Below are 6,385 nucleotides of genomic sequence, written 5' to 3'. Positions count from 1 at the left end.
TATAATTATGTAAATAAATATTACTTGTAAATATATAAAGTTATATTAAATCTATTTGAAAAACTGTTTATATATAGAAAGAGAATATAAATGATTTTGAACTTAATTAGTAAACGTCAGTAATACTCGGTTGACTTTTCGCTAGCGTTCATATAGATTTAATATAAGTTTACGATGGATTAAAATAAAAGCTGAACTGTAAATTGATCACGAAGATTTTAGATTTGTTAAAAGTATTTTTACCTTTTTAAATTTAAATATTAGTACTCCGTACATATAAATCAGAACAGAAAATAAATAATTTTTGAACCTTTTTAATCAGGTTTCAAACAGGTAATGAGTGAAATAATTAAATATATTTAATCTAAAAATTTGGGATGTTTAGGAGCACTTTTATATGATAACTGTTTAGCAATGGACATGATTGTACTAAGAGAGAAATAAGTGTCGGCAGGAGTTCATGCACCAATATTGTTTTCTAACTTTTCCCTTAATTAATAATTTATTATTATAATTATTATTAATATTAAATATTATTATATATTACCTATTATATATCTAATCTAACTTTTATATATACACCATATGTGTGTAACGTAGAGAGAGAAGGGAGAGATCACCACCACCACCTCACCTCCGCCGCTGCCACCACCCTTCTGCCGGTCACCATAACCGCCGGCTAACACCACCACTTTTGTTGTTCGATTACCTCACAGCACCACCGCCACCTTTTCATCCTTGAATCCACTATCGAAACCCACCACAACCACAGCTTCCTCGTTACCAACTAACAACCTTCGGACCACAATTGTTGAGCTGTTGTTTTACTGCTACTATTTGAACGAGGTTAGAAGAAGAAGACGATGAACAGTAGATTAGGATGAGTCAGTGATGACGAGATGTTAAGAGGATATTAGTAACGACAGTGAAGATGAGGTGATGATGTTGTTACGATGATGAACACAGAAATGAAGAATGATCATGATGATGGTTACGGTGAAGAGGATGATCATGATAACGTGAAGTTAGATGATGTTAATTAGGGTTAGATGATGGTGATTCGCGACATAAAGAAGATGATGAGATGAATGATACATAGGGACGGCGATGGTGTATGAGATGATGATGATGATGTCGAGAGATGATGATGATGATGCCGAGAGATGATGATGATGATGCTGAGAGAAGATGATGATGATGCCGAGAGATGATGATGATGATGATGATGACGTGGGGTATGTGTTAATAATGATAATGAAACATGAAAATGATAATGATAATGGTATACCTTTTATCATTATTATTATTATGATTATTATTATTATTTTATCATAACTATTATTAATTTTTTTTATTTTTTTTTATTATTTTATGATTATGATTTGAGTATGATGATGACGATAATGAAGATCATGATGATCATGGACGATGGTGATGATGAATGACGATTATGCTCGATGACGTTTAGGAGGGTATAACTCTCATTATCAAATTTAATTATTGTTTATTGTTATTATTATTATTCCTATTAATTTTATTATTGTTATTATTAAGATTATTATTAATTGTGTTATTATTTGTGTTATAAGTATTATTATTTAGTATTATTATTGTTAGTATTATGATAAGAGTTATTGTAAGGAATATAATATCTATACATATAAATTATGAATTATGAATAACAAATATGAAAATGAGTAAAACTATAATTAAGTCATGATCCAAATTAGATATTATCACTAATATTATTATTAGAAGTATTATTATTAGTAACATCATTATTAATATCATTATTAGTAAGAGTATTATTATATTAGACATTATAGTTATTATTATTACTAATATTGTTATGTTATTTTTATTTTTATTACTAAAAATATTAAAAATTATCATTTCAGTAAAGTTATCATTATTATTATTATTATTATTAATATTATTCAAGGTATTATTTAATTTATCATTTTTCTATCATTATTATTAAAAGTATCATTTTTATTATTATTATTTATCATAACTATAATTATTATTAAAGACATTAGTATTAACATTAAGATTATTATTATTATTTTTACTACAAATATTATTATAAGTATTATTATTACCATTTAGGATTAGTATTAAGTATTATTATCAAAATTATTATTTTCATTACCATTACTATTAAATTATCCATTTTATTAAAAACTACTGTTATTATCATTATTATGAGATTTATTATAAAAACTATCGTTAATATTATCATCAATAGAATTATTAATACTATTGTCATTATTATTAATATTAGTATTATCATTAATGCTATCCATTCAAATATTATACTGAATTATTAAAATACTGATTAAATAAACAAATGGTATATATATATATATATATATATATATATATATATATATATATATATATATATATATATATATATATACTAATTATATATAACATAACAGAAATTAATATTTTTACTTTATAAAATGAATATAAGTTATTGATATAAAAACGATTTCACTAATAATAATATTTAAATTGTACGATTACGAATATACGTTTTAATATATATACAAATGATATAGGTTCGTGAATCCAAGGCCAACCCTGCATTGTTTAGTTGTTCAATGTCGTTATATGTATTTTTACTACAAAATACATTAGGTGAGTTTCATTACTGAGAATACATGCGCTGCTTTTATAAATGTTTTATGATATAGACACAAGTAATCGAAACTACATTCTATGGTTGAATTATCGAAGTCGAATATGCCCCTTTTTATTAAGTCTGGTAATCTAAGAATTAGGGAACAGACACCCTAATTGACGCGAATCCTAAAGATAGATCTATCGGGCCCAACAAGCCCCATCCAAAGTACCGGATGCTTTAGTACTTCGAAATTTATATCATGTCCGAAGGAGGATCCCGGAATGTTAGGGAATATTCTATATGCATCTTGTTAAGGTCGGTTACCAGGTGTTCAATCCATATGAATGATATTTTTGTCTCTATGCATGGGACATTTATTTATGAGAATTGGAAATATGAAATCTTGTGGTCTATTAAAATTATGAAATGATTATTTATGATAAACTAATGAACTCACCAACCTTTTGGTTGACACTTTAAAGCATGTTTATTCTCAGGTATGAAAGAAATCTTCCGCTGTGCATTTGCTCACTTTAAAGATATTACTTAGAGTCATTTATGGCATATTTCAAAAGACATTGCATTCGAGTCATTGAGTTCATCAAGATTATTATTAAGTCAAATATAGTTAGATATATTATGAAGTGGTATGCATGTCGTCAACTTTCGATGTAATGAAAGATTGTCTTTTCAAAAATGAATGCAATGTTTGTAAAATGTGTCATATAGAGGTCAGGTACCTCGCGATGTAACTAACTGTTGTGAATCATTTATAATTGATATGGACTTCGTCCAGATGGATTAGGACGGGTCCTTTCACCGATAATCATCCTGGGGTAATAGAAGAAGTCAACGAGCTTCGCGCTCAAGTATTGACTTTGGAGAATATGGTGCAAAGATTACAAGCAACATCAACAACACCAGTACCAACAACAACATCCACAGTGCACGCCTCAATACCACAAGCACCAGCAGCATCACTGGCATCAACAGTACCACCATCATCAACATCAACAATACCATTACCACCACCAACAATAACATCCGCATCACAATCTGTCCCACGAGCATCAACGTCATACGCACCATAGATAGCAAGGAGTACCAACAACAACAAATAATGAAGTATCGATTCATCACTTCATTGAAGAAATATTTTGTAGAGAATATGTAGTTTCTAAAAGTCTTAGAGATTATCTATTCTAGCCTTAACCATAAATCAGATGAGTGGACCGAAATGATAGAAGGAAGAGTAGAAACCCTGACAAGAATGGTGAGTGATTTACAAGCTAAACTTGTTATGCAAGCGCCACCTATACTACCACCAGTATAACCATCAGTATCACCAACACCAGCAACACCTGCAGCACCACAAGCTACACCAGCTCCATAACCATCAACGATATCGACACCACAATCATCAATGGGTATATTGAAATAATGAGTTATGGAAGTATTAACTCATTATTTCCAAAGAATTTATATATTATATAAATTTTGAAATCATAATATATCTGTTCAAACTAAGCTATTATGTATGAATTGAAAAAAAAGGGTAGATACTACTCGGTTAATTCATGTTACTAATATACTATGATATACATCCTTTGTTAACAACTTAATCATCGTTAACTACAATCTCTGTTTTAACTCAATGAATTCCGTTTCATAATAAGTCAAGTGTATTATTCAATTATATGTTTGTTTTACACTTTCATTTTCGATGTACTCGAAACTTTCTAGAAAACATCATTCGTACCTTGCGAAGTTAGCAAGAGTTCCATGAACACCAACATGATTCACTGAGGAAATATTAATAAAACTGAATAATGAAGTATTGATTACATTAGTGAAATACTCCGCGAAGATTATAAAATCTTTAATATTTTAGAGATTATTCATTTCTAATCCAGCCGAAAAAATCAAATGAGCATAATATGATATTAACTCCTTAAATCTGTATTACATCTAAAGAAAATATACATACATATATTTTCATAAAGACTGTAATAAAATTCTCTGGTACAAAATATTACTTGTGAAACTCTTAACGGGTAGGTAATACTCGAGAGATATATAAATTCACAATTAATATGTTACATTCTTCGATTCTGATTCAGCAAATCATCAACTTTACTCACTACTTTCACAACGATATACATTCTTTCATAGAAATCAAAACAACCATTCGCATTCAAATTTGATTACATATTCTGATTTTGAAAATCAGAATCTAAGCCAAGATTTAACAGAAAATATCACTCTTAGATTCTTACATCTTTCAAATGGCATACTTTAAATTTAAAACTGTACTAGAACATCATATGTATACATATAACATTCATCTCTTAGAATTATGAGCTTTCATTCTAAAATTCTGAAAAGCAACCAGTCTACGAATCAATACTCTGAATGTTGAAAAAGCTGATGAAGCAGCAAAAACTGTAAATGACCTTAACAGCCAAAAGTTTGATGATAAAGAATAGAGTGTTGACAAAACTCAGAAAAAGAGAAGGTTTGGAACTGAAAAATGAATTGAGCAAACCATGAAGGAGGCTGTGGACAAATCACAAAGACTAAACCTACCTTCAAAGAATCCAAATGATTCAATATCTACCGAAGTCATTAACGAATACCTTGTTCCTAACTCTAAACCTCTACGGACAAATCTTCTTTATCATCTTTCGATATTAGCAATTCTAAGATATAATCGTATCTTTCATTATAAATATCCTCGATATTTCTGAATTTATTTTCATAACTATCCTTATCTGAAATCATTTATCTCCTCGCGTTATCTGTATTACATCAGAAAGGAAACTGTTTTAGTTTCTAAATTCTGAATTCAAATTTAAAATACGAATGTTTTTGAAGTAGTGTTGGGAACTGAAGCATGAGTTAGTATAATATAATGACACTTTATTAATGTGATTATATTACAGTAAGTCATGCTGAGTTTCTAATGAAACATGATGATTCACAGACCATACCGTCATCATGTGCCATGTTACACGACTCTTACATTCTACCTAATCTCTAAACATATTAAGAATATATCTTCTTGATAGTTCTATTTTTTTCAGATATTCTGGTAATTTGACAAATCAAGATCGTGCTATTACAATTTCTTTCTTAGAACATTAACTATGTTCATTCCGAAATTCATAACTACGAATTCTGGACCATTACTTGATGTATTTAAAGTTGAGAAAACAAAAGCATGAAGCTTCGAAATAGAGATAGGAGTATAAATCACAACAAATAAGAGAGATCATTAAGCATGCATGTCAAAGATTATAGAAAGACAAAAGTAGGGACTCTGAAATATAAGGGAATATGTAAAGCTCAACAATAACCTAGAAATTACAAACTGTGTATATCGATGAATATAACAATATAAAGACGCGGGAGAACTAAAAATAATATAAAACCAAGAGTATAATAGAAGTGAATAGATTTTTCAAGAAGAATGGCAGATATGAAAGTTAGGAGTATATCAAGAATCAGAATTGGATGGAGCATATTGACGAATGCTTTAAAGTATGAATCGGGAAAGAAAGTATAGAAGATGAGAGTGTGGAAATAAGGAAAACGAAGGGAGTGGATTTATAGTAAAAATATCCGACAGAGCAATCGAAATAGATTATTGCATTTAACCAAGAAGGATTTTAATTTCCTTAATTACCGATGAACCAAATCTTATTACGAAGATTCTCTCTAAATCCCTTGAATTTTGGAAATCAACTGTAACTA

This window comes from Rutidosis leptorrhynchoides, chromosome 1 (genome assembly GCF_046630445.1).
Source record: "Rutidosis leptorrhynchoides isolate AG116_Rl617_1_P2 chromosome 1, CSIRO_AGI_Rlap_v1, whole genome shotgun sequence".
Taxonomy (NCBI): Eukaryota; Viridiplantae; Streptophyta; class Magnoliopsida; order Asterales; family Asteraceae; genus Rutidosis; species Rutidosis leptorrhynchoides.
This window is presented reverse-complemented; position numbering follows the sequence as displayed.